Genomic DNA, 20542 nt, shown 5'->3' with positions numbered 1-20542 from the left:
TGCTTTTAAACTGCCAACCTCATTTTAATTTTTCAGACATGAACTGGATCAGCATTTCAGTTATGGAAAATAATGGGGCCTGGCTTGTGGGAAGGCTCCTGTTCATTGCCAAAGACGTGTTTTTATTTCATTATTTCTATTGGTTCTATAAACATTACAAATCTGCGATTGGCACAAAGTGTGCAGAGACTTTGTGGGCAGAGAGGCTATGCCAAGGCTGCAGCTTCTAGCTGTACATTTGCCCATGCACACAGCAAAATACTTCACACATTAGCAACACTACATGCCTCTCAGCTCCAGCAAAGCCCAAGATGAGTGTCCTTCCTGGTCCTATGTGAAAACAGTGCCATAAAAATGTAACTCGCAAAAATGTCATTTTATACAAGCAATGTCCAGTCTGAAAATGTCGGTGATGAGGTTGCTTAAAAAAGCAATTTTTAAACACTTGAAAGTACAAATCCATAACCGTAACAATGACCCAAAATGTGAACCCAGGCAATCACTACCCCTCCTCCCCCACACTCTATTTGTTAAGTGCAAACCTTCTACCGTAACCCTTACGCTTTCCTTAGCCCTAGCACTTCAGTACTCCAAAGCATCTTATTTGAAGGTGCAGCAATACAAATGGAAAATTAACCATGGTGTTACCTCCAACAGCATCACCAGCTCTCCACAAATTCCCGAACTCCCAGTTTAACTCAAACCCTTGCTCCTACCTTAGCCTTGCCCAAACTGTAGCACTAGCCTATCACCTTAATTTACCCTAACCCATGTTTATCCGTACCCCTATAATACCTCACCATCATCGGCTTTCCTCAAATCTCTATTGTTTTCTTTAACACTATCCCAAACCCTTCCTGGGTTAAATCTTTCCTTACCATAACCTCTACCCAGACACATACTCTGTCCCTTATTCGACTGTAACCAAACCCCATCAGCACCCTTCCACACTCAACCTAACCCTTACCCTATTTCTAACCAAAATCTTTACTCTAGCCCTAACCACTCCACTCACACATCTTAAGACAGTATACAATTTGGGCTCCTGACTATGTATTTAACCATCAAAGGAAGACCACATTTGACATTTTGTGAATTTTCCACACCAATGTGATGAAGTTCTCTTATGATATTCCACATTTGAGTCCACCAGAGAGCCAATGGAGGGTTGTAAGAAAAAATATTATCTAACAAAATCTTTTTATTGGAAAGAGCAGGGTAAATAATTCAAAGGTAACTTTAACTAAGTTTAACAAAATAACAAAAATCACAGATGTATAAGGAAAGAAATACATATGTCGAACTGGCAAGTACCCTTCCCTTTGTGGCATAACAATTCCACTAAAATGGAAAATAAAGTAACCCAGGTAATGTTGTCTAGTGGGTTGTGGACTAAAATATAACACCCCAAAAAAATTATAAATCAATCTTTACTTCATTTCGGCATGGCCATAAAAGTATACTCCTAATGCATCTAAAACAGCAAGGACCGCCTGGCCCTTCAGGCAGTACAAACCGTACAATTGCAGCATCATTGAAGTGCAAAATAGTGTTTAAAAAATAATTTTGACCCAAGCATATCGACATAAAAATGGGCATACTTGCGTCAGCAAATGGAAATCAATTGCGTCCCTACCTTTAAGAAACTCCATGTTAAAAACAAGACAAATTGCCAAATAAAAGGGACACTATTGTTATAATTGAGACTAAATAAATACACATTCAACTATAAAAAACCAGACCACATGAACGGAAAAAAGTACCGTTCTATACCGTTCACCCCCAGATAACTTAAGTGGCCTTTCAAGAAGCAAAGCAAAATAAAACAAAATAACAAGGACTAATTGTATTGCAGCGCCTTGAATAACATCAGCTTAAATCACTGTATCAGACCCTGGATGCAATGGGCCTTTGTTCTCGCCACCCATGCCCTCTGTATATATACATGCAAGAACTGTGGCCCTGTTGGCAGTTGATTTACATAAAATCGAAGCACCCCATAGATTATATATTGCAGCCGATCTCTGCAAAGGTTTGTGAAATGGAACCTAAGCTTATGATAAAATAGGCACAAAAAGAGTCTGCTGGATTTTCTCTATACAACAAGCACACAGGACACAAATTGGAGGGGCTCCTCAGCCACATCACCATCCGATCATGCAGTGGCAGAGTTCCTAACCAACATTTTATATAAATTTCCACCACTTGTGGGATCGCTATTAGGTTATGTGCGCTATTTACCACCCAAAAAAATTTTTAAAAAATGGGTCGGCAGCAAGTGATATCTTACCCTCAAACTTCCCACAAAGTTTGTAACAATAATACAAATAACAACCTGATTCGGGAAGATATCTCGCGCTCACACCTATACTTTAACAAAATTTCTAATCAATTTTGGTCCAATAATATTAATGTAGTAAAACAACTTCAATTTAAAGAGTCCATCAATGCAATGATTCCCAACAAAAAATGTTGTTTAATTTGTCCAAGAAAAACAGCCGACACGTGTTTCGACCTTGGGTCGTTCTCAAGGCCCATATATAAATCACTAGAATTCACAAGTTTGAAGTATAAAGGATCACTCAGTTTACTTGGTCTTGAGTTGTGACTTCAATTTTCAGATCAGCTTTTAACGATTAAGTTTCTTGAAAAAAAATGTTTTGTATAGCAGGATGCTATCACATTCCAATCATTTTGACACATAAATTGTGAAGTCTGGAAACAAAGTTCACCATTTAAAGGGTTAGATCCCACGTCTCTTGTGCGCGCATTTATCATGGACAGAAACTCCAAATACTCCTCAAACTGGAGATCCAGTTTTGGGGACAGGTTATCACTTTCCAAGGTGGATCTAGAAGATACCAACAAGAGCCCTTTCCCTCAGCGCCTGCTCGAACCTACTGGCCAATATGCGCCTGGAGCTTACTGCTATATGCTGTGAGTTGCTCCAAAGTTCAGCCCCAAAGCTAGCTGCATCTCTTACTTGTTGATTGTAAAGCTTTAAGACTGGGCAGTATGCACCATTGCAATGCTTCTGACTAAATTTCAAAATGTCGTAGCTCTGTCCCTCCAGGAACAACCTGACCACCTGACTTGTCCAACTGCTATTCCCAGTGAATTTTAATACCCAGATACACAAAGGAATCCACTTGCTCAATGGAATGACCATCAATAGTAATCCTCAAGCTGGAGGACCTCCTCTGCCCTGGCTCATGGAAAATCATAGACTTGTGTTGTCAGTTTGGTTAAACCACAAGATTTGAAGGTATCATAAAATGCTTCTGTTTGCTGACTCAGGCCAACAGGGGTCGTTGAAAACAACACTGCGTCATCCGCGAATAGTAAAAGGGGATTTTTATCCTCTCCTAGTTTGGGAGTGTGGGAGTCGAAAGGTGTGAGCCTCAGAATGATTTTATTAATCAACACAAACAGAATAACATCTGTGCCAAAACGCACCCTTGTCCCACCCTTTGATGGGAATTTGGGCCTTGGTTCCACTGCTAGGTTCCACCTAACTCTACCAGTGTCCCCATTCTATAAGCCCTGAATTCCACATAAAAGCCAGGGAGGGATGCCAAGCTCTTTTAGGGCCCTCTACACAGTTGCCCTATGGGCAGCATCAAATGCACATTTCAGGTCTAAATAAAAAATATTGCCACATTTTCCTGAACAGTCCATACTTTTGGACTATCAATTGAATCCGGAAGGCCTGAATTAGCCTCTACCACATTGAGTCGTCATGAATCCAGTAATGCCCATCAAACCAATATTGATGTACGTGTGGCATTAGGTTCAAGATTAATGTGATCTCTATGCCTATAGAACTTTGCATGAAAGAGCCCTGACTGGAGCAATTCCATGCAAATGTTAACTCGTACTAGTTTACTGAAACTGAACAAATAATAACACAAGGCCAGTAAGAACTGTGTTGCAGCATCTGGGACATATCGGTTTTGGTCAGCCTTGGATCTGTGTTTCACAAAAGTCCCTGGAAGCTTTGACTCAACCAAGCAGAACTTCCTTTAATAGGACTCTCTGTCCTGCTGGTGTCCACACAGACCTGTGCCCCCAGCTTTATAAGGTCATTTTAAGTGCCCTTGGAGAAAATCAGGGAGAGGTTCACTCTCTTCCTCCTGTCCAGAGGCTAGGAGCCACACGCCTCTCTCTGCCCTTGGGAAATGAGCCTTTTGCCGGTCGCATGAACAAGCCTAGTGGCCTCTTTGGGGTTGCCAAAGTCTAGCAAATAATGTACTTCTCCAAGCTTGTTTACAACCTTGAAGGGTCCAGCCACTTATCTTGTAAAGCGTTGGGCCATACTGGACCTCACTAGAACTTGATATTCTAGAGTGAACTCCACCATGTTAGCCTTCTGGTCATACCAGTTTTTCACCAGGCTTGTCCAGCTTTCAAGTTCTAAGTGGCTTCAGAAATCGTCTGTGCCATCCTTTTTCTCAGGCCTAGCAGATAGTGATAGTCACTGGCTTTAAAGGTGGAACAGCCTCCCATCCTTCTTTGATTAGGGCCAAAGGGCCTCTAACCTGATGTCCATAGAGAAGATCAAAGGGACTGAAGCCCACTCCCGCTTGAGGTACTTACCCAGAGAAAGGCATGGCAGTAGAAGATCCCACTTCCTACAAAGGGGTTCCTCTATAACTCCCCATCGTGTTATTCAAGGTTCTGTTAAACCTCTCTACCAATCCATTTGTTTGAGGATGGTAGGCTGTTTAGAACCTATGATACTCGAGAGGTTTTCCACATGGCTTATATGTAGTGGGGCATAAAGCTGGTCCCCCTGTCTGATACCACTTCCTTGGGAAATCCTACTCTGGTAAAAATTCCTAGTAGGGCCTTGGCAACTGCTTGGGCAGTTAGTCATCAATGGGATTGCCTCAGGGTGCCCAGTGGCATGGTCCACTACACCAAGAAAATGATCTGTTGCCTGAGGGAGTTGGGGGGTCAATGGGACCAACAATGTTGATTCTCATCCTCTGAAAAGGGGTTCCCACAACTGGGAGTGGCTCTGAGGGTGCCATATTCTTGGTTCCACTTTTGCCAGGGAACTGTTGCAAAGTCTGCAGTACTCATCTACTGCTGTACACATATGGGGCCAGTAGAAATACAATTAGAGCCTTTCCTTGGTGGTCTTAGTGCTCACGTGACCAGAAAGAGGTGCCTTAAGGGGAAACTGCTGAAGTAAAGGTCTTCCTGCCTAGGGTACCCTGGAGTAGACTCAATAGGTTCACTATATAGGGGGGCATCCTCCCAATAGAGCCTATACTTCCCAGAATCTTGCCCTTTAAGCTGAGAAGCTGATTGTCTGCACAAACCTTCAAGAGATGGACACTTTGTCCCTTACTGTAGTCTGCCCTAGGGGGTCAACCTTATTCGAGCAAATTCTGCAGTCAGGATGGTCTATAGGATCCCGATCCTCCAAGCAAGATTGAATCTCCTCCACCTCTCTGTCACCAGTAGGGGGGTGGGGTTCAGGGGATTCTGTCACCTCAACCTGAGCTGGCGGTGACCTTGGGCTTATTATTTGGAGCCCTCTTCTGAAGGGAAGTTTTGTTCTTGGCGCCTTTTTTTCATTTCAAGACGCTAGATTTCTCCTTTATCTTTGGTGGGAGGTCCTTTTAAGGTGGCATCTCTAGTATTCCTAGTCTGAGACCTTGTCTTTCGACTTGGGGGCTCTGCTGTGTTTGAGACAACACCCAAGACCTTCAGGTCATTGCCCAGGAGCACAGTACCAGGCACCTCTATCTGGACACCAACGGGAATCCTGACAGTCATATCATTGCACTTCAAGATGACAGGCACTATGGGGAGAATTTGAATAGGACCACCTGCAAGCTTGGTGGGTCACAGAGGAGCCTTAACCACTTCCTTTGTGCTGAGTAAACTCATCAACCATAGTGATGCTGGCCCCAGTGTCTCTGATGGCAGAGGTTTCTGCCCCATTGATTTGAACACTATCCATAAAATATTCCTCTGTATTATCTGGGATGGAATTATATATTTCCTTATTCTGTTGTTCCCAGGACCCAAAGGGCACTAAAGTAACCCTGGCCTAAATTCCAATGGGTTCTTTGCCCAAGGAGTCAAAGTTGTCACCAGTCATAGGACCTTCTCCCTCTTGGGTGAGAGCTAAGGAGACAGATTGGGGACCCCCAAGGGTTTACCCTTACATCTGGGGTTGCCTTTCACATGATCACCAGACCCACAAACCACACATTTTCCAAAGGTTTTCTGGAATGGTGGTTTCTGCCAGCCTCCCTCTAGTTTGGCTGCAGAAGTTTCACTAGCCCTACTGAATTTACCATGTGGTTTCTGTTTTTTAAAAATATGTTTGTGTCCCTCTTTAGATGAGTTGTGGAATTCTACTTCCCTTCCTTGTTGTGATGCTTACCCTCCTCAATCCTTATGAGTGGCCCTATTGGCTACCAATAGGTCATCAGCTAGTGCTAGCTTCTTGGGATCTAATTACTTTGAGTCGGCCAACTGTCTCAACTCTCGGGAACCGGCATCAAAAATGCTTTCCAGCATGAAGATGCCTCATGCCCTCAAGTTCTCACTTTGTGGCCTTCAATCTACCTTTCAATGTTTTTCAGGGATACACAAACCCAGGTTGTACATAACATTTCATCTATTCTTATACTCCCTAGACCGGTTTAAGATATTGGAAGGGGTCTTCCCATACCTGGCTATGAGTGCTTTTTTTACCAAGCAGTAGTGCCTTCTATCTACTGCATCCATCTCCAGAATCGCATCACACCCATTCTGGAGGAGCCTAGATAGAACCCAAGGGGCTTGATCTTTCTCACTCACATCTTGCATCTCGCATGCTAATTCAAAAGCTTTCAACCAATCCATGATATTGCACTTCACATCATACTGACTCACCAGCTCCTTGGTAAGTTTGGGTTTCCTGGTCCTGTAAGCATCCACACCAGGGGACCCTGCAAGTGAAGGAGAGTTACCGAAAGAAATCGTTCTCATTTCCAACTCGTGGTTCAATTCCTTCTCTCTCAAATCAAGCCTCCTATTATCCAATTCTAACTTCATTTCCAGAATCCTGGCTGCCTGGTTTTCCAAGTCACTGAGGAGCTCAGGAGACATGGTATGTGGGGATGTAGGCATGGGAGGTTGTGCTCTAGGACATCTAGCTGGTGCTAAGTCTCCCTCCAATTCTATTTCTTCTTTTCCACCCAAATTTGACCTTAAATCACAATCTATCTCCATATCCTCACTCCAATCAATATTTGGTCTGGGTGATACAGGTCTACTTTGGGATTTCTGGAAGTCCATCATGTGGATCAATTCACTTGTTTTACCTTTTGAGCAGAGGCCTCTCTTTTTACATAATTCTCTAAGTTGTTCAACTTTGAGTGAAACTAGAGCCTCTTACCGAAAATTCTCCATATTGCTGATTTAAGTTACTTTTTTCACAAACCTATTGACCAGCCTTAGAAGAGGATGGTTTCCCTCAAGACTTGTATCGCCAAGTTTCAGTGTGTCCAAAACTACACAATCCCACTGCTGTAATACCACTTGTTAGGGGTTTCTGCCGGTCTGTCACAAGACTGTAGAAAGCCCACTTTGGATTAACAGGGTTGCATCCCTTAGGTTTAGACCGAACTACCCAAAGGTTTGGTAGCAATGATGAGCAGCCATGCTTAGTCTAGTAGGAAGGAGGGCTGTAGTGAGCCACACAGAACTCAGATCATGCACTTGGTTCAAGGAAACTCTTATATACTAGGAGCTATATAAATAAAGGTATTTATATACACTAAGGCTTGTAGTAATCAAGTAAGTTAAGTACCATCACACTAATATAATAGCAGAGCAGTTGCAATGTTCAGAGCTTGATCCTTTAGAATAGCAATGATGGTAACAAATCACATTATCTGACCTCCTAAAACATCTATGCAATCTTGTTAATTTTGAAATCTTAGAAAGTCCAACCCTGTCTTAGGTGAGTCTTACAAAGTCTGAGGGCACACTGGGGCACCAGTGACCTGGGATTGAGGAAGACAAGACAAGGCAAGAAAGCAGATTCCAGGCATCAAAGAAGCAGGGTTCAGCAGAGACTCTTCAGGTTTGCAGGTTATCAGTTAGGTTTCACAGGGTAAGACAATTGGGAGGTTCCTTCACTGAACTTCCCCAAGGACAAGAGTCCTAAGGCAAAATAGAGCACAATGGGTTGTCCCCAAGTCTGTCTGTGTGCCCCCCTGCCCCGGAGTCTGTCTGTGTGCCCCCTCTCCTCACCCTTGCCCACTTAATTAGTCCCCCTCCCCTGCCACCGTGATTGTCTCCAAGTCCCTCCCCCCACCCCATGCCTTCCTTGTGGGTCTTTCTGCCCCCCTCCTTGGGTCTCTTTTCTTTGTCCTCCCCTCACCCCTAGTTTGCCTTTAGCATCCCGCCCCCCTTCTCTTCTCCTCCCTTCCTTCACCCCACCCGCCCTTCCTCTCCCTCCTGTCAAATTCCGGCATTACCCAATTGCCGTCAGGCATGGTAATTGTAGCCGCCTGTCTTTGCAGCCACCTATCCTACCCTCCCCTACTTCCTATCCCTCCCCTTGTCCTGTGGAATTTCGGCGCTACCCCAATTGTCAGGAATGGTAATTAGTAGCTGCCTGCCTCCCCCCCCCTCCTTGAAGCGCTTTGAAACACATTGATTGTTTATTTGTTTAGTGCCTATATACAATCACCCAAAAGTAGCTCAAGGTTGCCCCTGTATGGGATGTGAGTTGCAGCTATCTGCAGCCCCCAGAAGCACAGGACCAACAAAGCAATGCTCCAGGTAAGTAACTAGGAGCAGGACAGTACCTTTAGCAAAGAAGCTGATGCAGCAGGATGGTCCCCGCTGTGAGGCGACGGCAGACCCTGGTTCGGGTTTTTCGGTCTTGGTGACAGGAATGAAGAACTTGGAGCGGATATGATGGTTGCTGTCGTGTTGTTGCATGCCTAGCAGAGCATCTGTGCAGCACTGACCCGTTTTCACCTTTTTCAAGACCGTTGTCATGCAGTACACTTTGCTCTGCTTCTCAGTCCTCATCTCGGCTGAGGGGACTTTCGGGAGCTGCATCCAGCCTCTGGAGTTCCAGGAGGATGCCTGCAAAGTTTCAGACGAAACCGTGCTTCAGAAGACGTTTCACCACAAAAGGGCACAGGACCCCAGTCATCGGCAGATTGCAAGCAGTGGAGGCCGAAGCTGTTCCAGGGAGGGTGCAAAATGCAGTTGGTCTTGGGACTGGTCAGGTTCACCAGTCCAAGGTAGGAAGTAGTCTTCAAGGCTTTCCTGTCACACACCAGTTGAGGTCGGGACTGCAGCTGTTACTCAAACAGCTCTGGCGGTCACTGGAAGTGGCTGCGGATGTCTTTCTTCGGAATCTTAGTACCAGTGGTCGACTGAGTTTCAGCTCCAGGACCCTCCGATTTATCCAGGAACACCAGCTGAGTCCACCAAGCACCACTCAAACTTGGGGGTGGCTGTCCAATGGGCTTAGAGCCAATGAGCGCTCTAGTAATGGGGAGACAGCTGTCAGTGGAAAGGAAAGATCTGAAGGCATTAACTTGCTAGTGTGGGCTGTCGAGGAAACAAATGCATTTACTTGCCTGGTTAGTGACAAGTGTGGAGTCTAGGTAGACCCGAAGGGTTTTGACGTCTCTGGGATGTTGATACCCTGGATATTGAAGGATTTGTAGACTCCATCGCGTTTAAGAGGGATTGAGATCTGACCAGCAGCAGCTCAGTCTTATCATTGAAGCATAACATATGTAAAGCCATTCAAGCCTGGATGCTTTGGCAGACAGAGCCCATTGTGTTGGAATCAGTGATGTAGTCACCTGTAATAGATAGGAGTAGCCGAGTATGTTATTTTATGTTATGTTATTTTGCACTTATATAGCGCCTTATATACCATTGGTATGGTCTGAAGGCGCTGGTAGGTTGAACGCCCTCGGGAACCGAAGTTCAGGTCAGTATAGAGAGTAGAGGGAGTCCAAAAGTGCGTGTGCGCACTAGGTATGTGTGCAGCTGGTGCGGAAATCGAGTGGTAGCTGCTTCTTAGTTGTAGGTGTGGTGGTTGAGAGGTCAGGAGTATGTGTTTGCTCTGGTCGGTTTTACCCAGAACGAGTGTGGCTGCGTTAGGCCTGAGGAGAACGCCTGGCTGGGGGGTGCGAATCCAGCAATGATTACTTAGAGTGATGTGGAGTAAGAGGGAGATGTGGATATGAGAACAGTTATACCGAATGGTGTCATAGTATCTCTGTGTTCTAGATGAGTGGTGGTGTAAGAGGGAGAGTAAGCGTGGGGTGTGGTAATGATGTATGTTTTCAAGTGTTTCCTTCATTCCAAGCATATTAAGCATCGTCTGTTGTACATATTCGTCCGTTCCTCATATTCGTCCGCTCCACACATTCGTTCAGTCATTATCATCGTCTAGTTCACACCCTCGTACACTTCTAAACGCTGCTGGGAACAGTTCTGAATTCAACTTTCACAGAGAGGCTATTGGGTGCAACTTTGAAGTGTAACTGGGTATACTTCTAAGATGCTATTGGGTACACTTCTAAATGCAGGTGTGAACCGTTTTACAATCAGCTTTCAGATAGGCTATTGGGTGCAGCTTCTAAATGCAATTGGGTGTATTTCTAAAATGCTGTTGGATACACTTCTAATTGCAAGAGGGTACAATTCTATCTCAACTTTCTCTGAGGAGGTGCGGGGTATCATGGTTAGGAGCATACAGATTAATAATGTTCACCTCCCTGTTTTCCAGGATCCCTGCCATCACCACCAATCTGCCCTCTGGGTCTATTGTTGAGCTGAGTAACTGAAACGGAACGTGAACCGCCACCCAGGTGATCACCCCTCTTGCATATGCCGAGTATGTGGCAGTTATGACATTACCTTTCCATTTCCTTCTGACTACCTCCAGTTTTTCTTTGGTGAGGTGGGTCTCTTGTAGAAAAGCTATGTCAATGTGCATCCTCTTTAGGTACATCATCACTTTGTTACGTTTTAGATAACTACTGAAGCCTCGCACGTTCCAGGTCACCACTCTGAGATTACCCGACGCCATCTAGTCGATGTGCTCCTCCTACACCCTCCCTTCCCGGGTCTTCTCTGATGGCCCGTTGTCTGACTCTTAGCCCTCCACCCCCCTAACAACTCCCTCCCCCTTTCCCAAAACTCTACCCCACTGCACACACCCCTTCCACCCCCCCTTACCCAGCCCCAACAAATGCCCAGCTCCATACCTGGATCTCAGGCCCACCCGCGTCTGGCTCTACCATCTGCATAGTTTGTGTAGGAGGTACCCTGGGCATTGAGGAGGTCGGCGAGGGGTTTAGTGAAGCTTTGGTACAATGTTGGTGGAACACATGAGCCTTGTGGGACTCTGCAAGTGACAGGCTGTAGGAGCGGAAGCAGATGACGAGAACACTATTAGTTCTATTAGACAGAAAGGAGGCGATCCAGGCGATTGCTTCTGTAGAAAAGTGGGCTGCTGAGGAGAGAGGTGTTGGCAAAGGATTTTGTGATTTTGTTTGGCTCATGGGCCAAGCAGAAGGAGGAGAGCTATCTTGCCAGTCCTTGGATTCGTCCAGTTGGTTCTTTAAGTGAAAGCCGATTCAGTGCCATGACCAGGCTGGAAACCTGATTGGCTCAGACCCAGAAGGATGCTGGATTCCAAATGCATCTGGAAGGGGGTCAAAAGGTTGCTGCGTTACACGTTGCACACAGCACATGTCGCCAACCTGGTCTGGCTGATTCTGCCTACAGTCCAGCAATACCATGTCACTGGTGTACTTTTGTTTTCTATACCATTACCTTATTTGGGATACAGTTACTGTCATGTTTTCCATAGAAATAGTATGCTAGTTGACCGTGTATTACGAAAGAAACTGCAAGGCTTACTGATGCCCCGACTCCAGCTGGTGCTCTTGAGAATCTGTTGCCATTATGCAAACATGTCTAGGTAGCGCCCACCTGGAGTCGGGCCAAGGTGCTTTTATATTGGTGATCTCTATATATAAGCTGCCCCATGGGACAGAGGTACTTCTCCAGCATGGGGTCTGGCATGGATTCACATGCTCATGAATATTCCCCGTCATCAGGCCGGGAATCCTCGGTAAAGAAAACGGTATCAGTTTCGTTTCTGATCTGTCTTTCTCAGTAACCACCAATCACTGGTCTCTGGGTCATATTGCCCCTACTGCCCCCAGCCAATGACTGCCCTCTCCCTAAGTCCTGCGTCTGGCAGCCATCCTCAGATTTTTACCGCACGCTCAAGTGTTGGGAGTCCTCGTGTTTAGCTCTCGAGCTTTTGCTGCGTTTTCGTGCTTTTTCAAAGAGAATTTCGCATTTTTGGTTAAATAGAGCCTCCAGCTCCACCGTCTCTACATCCGATTAACGGGGATCCGTGTCGGATTTTTCTGCGCCCCTCAAGGGTAAAGATTCCGTCGAGTTACGCTTCTTGGAGGAATCCAGGAGTTTCTGCGGCCTACCCAAACATGGCCCAGGAGAAAGGAAGCTCGACGCCTGGAAAGCTGTTCAGGGTTTGCCCTGGATGCCAGCTGCAGAATCTGTTCAAGGAGGACGAGCACTCAAAATGTCTCTACTGCCTTCATGAGGACAAAACGCACGTGGAGAAGGACTGTGCATTTTGCGGGAACATGTCGGAACAGACCATCAGGGACCGACACCTTCATCTCTCCAACTGGCTGGAAGGAAAGAGCCCGTCAGGTGAGAAGAAGTCGTCCGAGCGGTCTTCTAAGTCCTGTGAGGGCGCCCCGGCGACGAGGGCCCAACAGAAGGCAAAGCACTGCGAGTCCGCGGGCACCGGGAGTGCCGAACGGTCGGGCTACTCGGCTGCCAGGCAGGGGGCACATTCTCCCCAGCGCCATCAACCACGAGCCAACACTCTGGCTCAGGGAAGAGGAAGGCCGAGAACCAGGCGAAGCTTCTGGAGAGGCCCCGGTCAAGCTCAAAGGATCCGGCCGAGGGGGAGCGAGGCAGTGACCCTCCCCCCAAGGTGAAGGCCACAGGCCCGCATAAGGTGGCAAAGGCCTTGATTCACCCGGCCAAGGCCTCTATCGAGGAAGTCACGGCGGCACTGGCGCAGCCTGTGGAGGCTACACCTGTGGAGGCGACCTCAGGCCCAGAGTCCCTGCCTCCGCGGAGGGAAGCCTCTTTCAGACCCATCGAAAAGACCCCCGTGAAGACCCCGGCAGAAAAAGAGGGGGGGGGGGGCGGTGGCCATTGTGGAAACGGACACAGCATCCAAGGAGGAGCTGGTAGAAGTCTTAGAGTGCCTCGACGAGGGTGTCGGAGAGGCCCGTTCCCACGGAAGGGATCCCGACAAAGGTGACGACGAGAGCGACGGCGGCACCGGCGAGGGTCCTAGTCACCCGTCACTTCCAGAGCCGCAGGACAACTCGGCGGCCATTTTGTTGGCAATACAATCGTTATGTTCCGAGATAAGGACGAGATTGCCCTTGCCACCGACGGAGGAACCGGAACCAGGCTCGACGGAGGAGCCAGAGCCAGGCCCGGCGGGAAGCCCCCCGAACAAGAGAAGACTGATCCATCCAGCCCCGCCTTTTCAGCCCTCGCGGCCTACTCAACCTTTGCCCACGTCCCCGTCCCTGGGGATGACACGGGAACGGACATGGCCATGACGTGTACCGACGGCGGTGACGACGGGACAGAGCTCCCATCGCCCCCAGCCCGGGCCTCCCCGCCCGACGAGATCGGATCTTTCCATGCAATGACCGTCAGGGCATCCAAGCTTTTTCAGCTCTGCCCCGAAGAGAAGAAGGAAGGTTTCCTTTACCAATGGCGCAAGGCCAAGAGGAAAACAGTCCTCGCCGTGCCTCTGCTGGATGACATCTGGGACGAGGGCCTCACCCTTCTCAAGAACCAGTCTACGACGCCTGCCAAGAGGGATCGGTACGAGTAGTAGTACCGGGTCCCCGACGCGGCCCCTTTGTGCCTTAGGGCACAACTGACCCCTGACTCGGTCGTCTCAGCGGCGGCCAAGAATAAAGCGGGGGGGGGCCATCGGCCTCAATGTCAACTTCCCCGCCGGACGGCGAAGGAAAGAAGCTGGACGCAATGAGATGACGAGGTATCTCGGCGGCAACAACCATTAAGGCGGCCAACGCCCTCGCGATCGTGGCCTGCTACGAAAGGGAGTTGTGGTACAAGATCGCCCCCCTGTTGGACTTCCTACCGGACGACAAGAGGGCCGAGGACCTGGAAATCTTGCAAGAAGGCGAAGTGGCGTCGGACCACGCCATTACGGTGGCAACAGACATTGCCGACACCGGTTTCCTCCACCTAGGCAGCGTTGTTTGCCTTAGACGAAGAGGGTGGCTCAAGGCGACGGACGTACAAGCCAAGATTTTGGACATGCCGTTCAACAGGAACAATCTGTTTGGGAAAACAGTGGATGAGTCCCTCCAAGCCATCAAGGCGGACACCGAGACAGCTAAGGCCCCAGGCGTTCTCCGTCCTTTCGGAGCACCGGAGGCAAGCAGGGTGCCTCAAAGGGATTCGGCGGTGGCTCCTCTACGTACCGCCAAGCAGGCCCATTCCTCGTCGCAGAAAGCCTATGGAGGACGAGGCAAGTCGGGTGGACCCCGCCTTCGTCGCCAGGGAGGCCAAGGTGGCAAGGCGTCCTCCAAGCAAGATTGAACCGACCGTGGTGTTGGACCCCCACCGAAGCACCCCGGTGGGAGGCCACCTGGCGAAGTTCGTCAGCGTGTGGGAGTCCATCTCCACCTACTGTTGGGTGCTAGACGCCCTGGCCCAGGGGCACGCCCTCGAATTTCTAAAAAAGTGCCCCCGCATTCCACCCGTGCCCAGGAAGGAAAATCACGTCCCTCAACTGCTTTGTAGGTAAGGGCGATGCTCAAAAAAGGTGGCATCGAGCTCGTCCCGAAGAGGCTCCGGTGCTCTGGAGTATACTCAAGGTACTTCCTCATGAAAAAGAAGATAGGAGGATGGCGCCCCATCCTGGACCTGCGACGACTGAACAAGTACATCAAGGCACAGAAGTTCCGGATGGTCACCCTCCAGCATGTGCTGGGACAGCTGGAGGAGGGCGATTTCCTCTTGTCTTTGGATTTGGAGGATGCGTACTTCCACATCCCCATTCTAAAAGGACACCAAAGGTTCCTCAGGTTCGTGGTCCAAGGACGGCACTACCAGTTCAAGGCCCTCCCGTTCGGATTGAAGTCGGCACCCAGGGTGTTCACCAAGTACCTCGCACCGGTGGCGGCGCGGCTGTGCCTGCAGGGGATCCACGTCTACCCCTACCTGGACGACTGGCTCATCCGAGCAAGGACAAGGGAGCTCGCCGTAGAACACACAGCGAAGACTGTCCAGCTGCTCACAGACCTGGGATTCTCCATCAACTTTCCCAAATCCCACCTGGTCCCCTCGCAAGTCGCACCGTTTCTGGGAGCCAAGCTCGACACAGTGGCGCGTCTGGCCTCGCCGTCGGAGGAAAGGACGAAGGCCATCCTGGGCAAGGTGCAGCGTCTGCTGGCCACAGACGTGGCCAGGGTGAGGTCCATCAAGTCCCTCCTCGGGATGATGTCGTCCTGCATATATCTTGTGCGCCTTTGCAGGCTTCGGATGCGCCCTCTGCAAGAGTTCCTCGACGCCCGCTGGATCCAAGCGGCGGGCAACTTTGAGGACAGGATCCCGCTCAACGAGAACTTCCGACGAGCGATCCGGTGGTGGGGCACCCGCACTCATCTGACGGCGGGCACAGACTTTCAGACCCCGCCTCACCAGATAACGGTGATGACGGGTGCCTCCCTAGAAGGGTGGGGAGCGCACACCGGAGAACTTCATGCGAGAGGCCTTTGGCTCCCGGAGGAGAAGCCACTCCACATCAACATCCTGGAGCTCTGTGCAGTGTTCTGGGCCCTCGGGTCCTTTCTCCCGTCCCTCAAGGGCAAGGTGGTGAGAATCTTCACCGACAACACCACCACGATGTTCTACATCCGGAAGCAGGGAGGAACCAGATCCCCAGCCCCCTCCAAGAAAGCCCAGGATCTGTGGCATTCGGCCATCGCCCAAGGCATGTTTCTGGTGCCCTTTCATCTGGCAGGGATAAAAAAAACACCATCGCTGACTCACTCAGCAGGGAGCTGCGCACGTGCCACGAGTGGGAACTACGTCAGGATCAATTGGATCGACTCTTCCGACGATGGGGGAAAACCACAGATCGACATGTTCGCGATGGCGACGAACTCCAAGGGCAAGAGGTTTGCCAGCAGGTTTCCCCAGCCGAGGAGCATGGGCGATGCTTTCTCGTTCCCCTGGGACGGCCTGTTCCTATATGCGTTCCCTCCGTTGCTGCTCTGACTCGCCAACCAGCTCAAAAGGTCCCGGTGCAGGATGATCCTTGTCGCCACTGGCGTGGCCAACGCAGATCTGGTTCCTGGACCTTCTGGAATTGTCAGCGTCCCCACCAATCAAGCTGCCGACGGACGCGGATCTTCTCTCCAGAGAAGGAGGTGCCATACTTCATCACAACCTGTAGTCGCTGAACTTGCAGGCCTGGCTCCTGCAGCACTAGAGTTTGGAGGGTACGATATCCCGGCTGACTGCAGAGAAGTTCTTGCAAAGGCCAGGGTGTCCTCAACTCTCAAGTGCTACGGACATAAGTGGATGAGGTTCTCTGTCTGGTGCCGTGCACAGAAGATTAACCCTCTATAGATTACAGCCCCTCAAGTGCTGCCGTACCTACTGTCGCTGGCCAAGGCTGGACTGGCTCACGCCTGCATCAAGATACATCTGGCTGCGATCTCCCAATACACCAGAACCACAGGACGAGCGTCCATGTGGTCCCATCGCCTGGTGAAGGAATTTATGAAGGGACTGTTCCGATCGTTCCCGCTGGTGAAGGCACCTGCCCCGGCGTGGTTGTTCAACGTGGTGCTGACCAGGCTCATGGGGGCGCCATTCGAGCCCCTGCATTCGGCACCGTTGAAGTTCCTGTCGTGGAAGACTGCGTTTCTTGTGGCCATCACCTCCGCACGACTGGGAGAGATCCAGGCCCTATCCTGCAAGCCTCCATACTTGACTTTTCACGACACGAAGGTGGTGCTGAGGACGCACCCCTCCTTTATGCCCAAGGTGCCGTCGGACTTCCACCTCAACAAGCCCTTGGTGTTACCTGTTTTCTTTCCGTCGCCTTCGTCGCCGGCTGAGAGGACTTTGCACTCGCTGGATGTGGCTAGAGCGCTGAAGTTCTACGTGGACCGCACAAAGAGTTTTCGGACGACATCACAGCTGTTTGTGAACTTTGGACCTGTGAACCAAGGGAAGGCTCTCTCGAAGGATTCCATTGCCAGATGGCTCTCCGGCTGCATCATGCACTCATCGGTTGGCAAACCGACCGTTGCCTGGCTGTCCGAGAGACCATTCGACCAGAGCTATCGCTGCTACCACGCCGTTCTTGTCTGGTGTGCCCCCTGCTGGACATCTGCAGGGCTGCTAGGTGGAGCTGGACACACACCTTCATGAGATTCTACTGCATCGACTGGGATTCCAGGGAGGAGTCCATGGTCGGCCAAGCAGTGCTGCGCAACTTGTTCGCCTAAGGGGAGCCTGGTGAGGGGGTAAGAATTACTTAATGTTGAGTTTTGATGTAATGCTTAATGTTGAGCCTTTGCCACCTCCCGTGGTTGTGCATGTGTGTATTGCTATGTATTCTTATATTCATGAGCATGTGAATCCATGACAGACTCATGCTGGAGAACAACAGTTACAGGTAAGTAACTTGTTCCTTCTGACAACTCTGTGTGGCTTGTGAGGGGATAGGGAGTTTTTGCCGCAGGAGATTTTATTAAAGTTTCTTTAACAGATTCTTTTTCCCCAAATATATTTGGGGGGTGGGTTTATGCTAATTTAGAGGGGTTAAGGGAAGGGCTGTCGGTGTGGGGCGTCTCCCCCACATATATTTACAGCAAAAACTGCCAGTAAAAAAAACGACATTCGATTAAATGTTTTTGAGCAGGCCCGTTGTAAACACGGTCTCCAAATCTCATCTGTCATTTGTGCACCTGTTTCTTATGCATAATAAGAATTGTTTATCTACTAGCTCTGGCTCTGTGTATCATCCCTTGTGTGTCTTTCATGCAATTCTTGTGTTCTTTATGACCACTACAACCTGGAATGTGAGCAGTATCAGCAAACATTCCCTGGGAGAGATGGTCTGCAAAATCTGAAAGTCACCTTTGAGTCCGACTACAAGGTTTCCCAGTCTCTTAATCTGAGCACCTTGAAACTGACCTTGGTTAGACGTATGCTATATGGGGGAAATCGGCCCCAACACATTAAGGACAAGATAAACCAATTCTCTTCACCATGCTTGGCCAATTTTGCGTCCACGCTTTTTTATTTTTAAGCGCTTTAAACCAGCAGATATCTAAGCACTGAAGTAACAGTTGATATTAACTCACTGCGTGGTATACTTCATTTATTGATCACGGAAGGATGAAAGGCTGAGTTCGCCCTCCCAGGATACTTGCCTGCATCAGCAGGCTGCACACAAATGTCAAAGAGCGTTCAACTCATTGTGCCATCTGACTTTACCTGCCCACACCCTGTTTTCTCGGGCATTTGTTTTTAGAGCCACTTCTGGCTAACCCATGACACGCCGCTACAAAACCCGCTACCTGGATGAATGCAGACACCTTTGCTTTCCAAGTTTCATTGTGTGATTATTTCTTTATGCATTCCTGTGCAATCCAGACTCGAACATAAAGAAGACAAAAAATAAACTCTTTGCATTTTGTTCAACTGGGGTATGTGGAGGCAGACCTGCAGGAAATCAAGGTCATGACAAATGGTTACTGTAACATCATGGGCACGGTAGGTTAGTATTAAATGCAGGCATCCATATAGTGAGGGAATGTTGGGGAAGCAGATGTTTTAGGCTACATTTCCGATTAGCCCTCCCACCCCCTGATAAATATCCTGGACAGTGTTGATTGGGAGGGGAGAGTTGTAAAATACATCAGTGGCATGCCCCAATGAAAACAGCATGCACCCTTTACTCTGAAACCGCTGTAGAGAGGGGCCACACTCCTGTGCTGTTCTGTCCCTAGTACACCTCATCGGTGTCAGTAACAGCATTAGGGCATCAGTTATCAGAGTGGGAATATTGTAGTGGCAAACTAGCCTTATGCTCCTAGTTCAACAGGACTAATGCATCTCCCATAGGCAGGTGCAGGAGAAAAACAGTTGAGTACACATCTGCACACATTCTATTTTCCGCAACATGGACAGGTGGACAAGGCAAATCTGTAGTACATGTGTGGACAATCTGCAGTAATGTTGTATACAGTACAACTGTGTTTATACTGTTTGGTAATTCACTGTAACTAAAGTATTGTACTTTATGGGTTTGTTTCATAGCTAGTGAGGTCTTAATGCCGGTCCTATTAAAAAAAAAAAAAAAAAATGTTTTAAAAAAGGTGAGAGAACCTGCCTAATGCACCATTTTAAAAGTCACCCTAATGCAGAGTGCACAGAAGCAGAGACAGTTTGTATACCACTGGACTAAAGTGATATTGGTGATCCCGGGAAAGGGGTAGAATTCTGTATACTAATGTCTAAAAAGGACATTTTGTTTTAATATGCAGCTGTAAAGTGGCTTTAGACAGTGGGGGCCCACATCATGGAAGCAGTTGTTGAGCTGATTGTGGGAGCTTCCCCACACAATGTGTTTCCTAACATACTGGGTCCCTATTGAAATGTGCAGTGGGGAACAATTACTGCTACTACAAAATACTCGCATAAAAATCTTTTTTCAGAAAATGTAATTCAATAATCAATATAATATTCTGTGTAAAACCATGACAAATTTCATAAGTCATGTATTCTTAAAAATACCACTCATAATCCAGCAAACGCTCCTCTTCCCCGCAACTGAACCAAATACATCATTTCATAATGAGTGAAAGCATTAAACAAACCCTATCCAAATGAACACTGTAAATATAGAAGCACCCTCGGATGTGTGCGTCAAAGCCCACCATTATCTATCCTGATTCTGTTAATATTCGCGATCAAGTGCAGAACATTCATTAAGCGATGGCAAACAGTATACAAAATCCCCATCTGTAACACTAATCCAATGGATGCAATTAATGCTAATTCTCTTAAATGGCTAATTCTAAAAGCCTGTCTAACCTTGGTATAAATACCTTATTCTTTCAGGTGGGGAATGGCATCTGAATTACTGATGCGCACGATGCAGGCAACTGTAACTGCATCTGCAATAAAGCAGAATAAATACTGACGATTACTTACCATTAACTCACAAAACCAAAATGTCCATCGGCTCCAGACCAGCGTTTACACTCCTGCACTTACTAATTTATCACATGCAATCCACGGCCACAGTTAGAAATGCACAAAGTCAGCTCATGCACAGCCACACCTGCGAATAGTAACAAAAACAGTAATTCCTTTCTAATGCTGCTGTTGCCGGAAGCACATTACTGCAATATTTACT

The 20542-nt window shown here is 48.3% G+C and overlaps 1 protein-coding gene across 3 annotated transcripts in view; it reads left to right on the top strand.

Moving 5' to 3' along the window:
• AKAP10 (A-kinase anchoring protein 10) overlaps positions 1–20542 on the top strand; it is a 538635-nt gene that overhangs the window by 395810 nt on the left and 122283 nt on the right. The window lies entirely within an intron of this gene.

This window comes from Ambystoma mexicanum, chromosome 9 (assembly GCF_040938575.1).
Source record: "Ambystoma mexicanum isolate Mex_15411 chromosome 9, UKY_AmexF1_1, whole genome shotgun sequence".
NCBI classification, from domain to species: Eukaryota; Metazoa; Chordata; class Amphibia; order Caudata; family Ambystomatidae; genus Ambystoma; species Ambystoma mexicanum.
The sequence above is the reverse complement of the archived record's forward strand: the minus strand, read 5'-3'. Positions and strand labels throughout refer to the sequence as shown.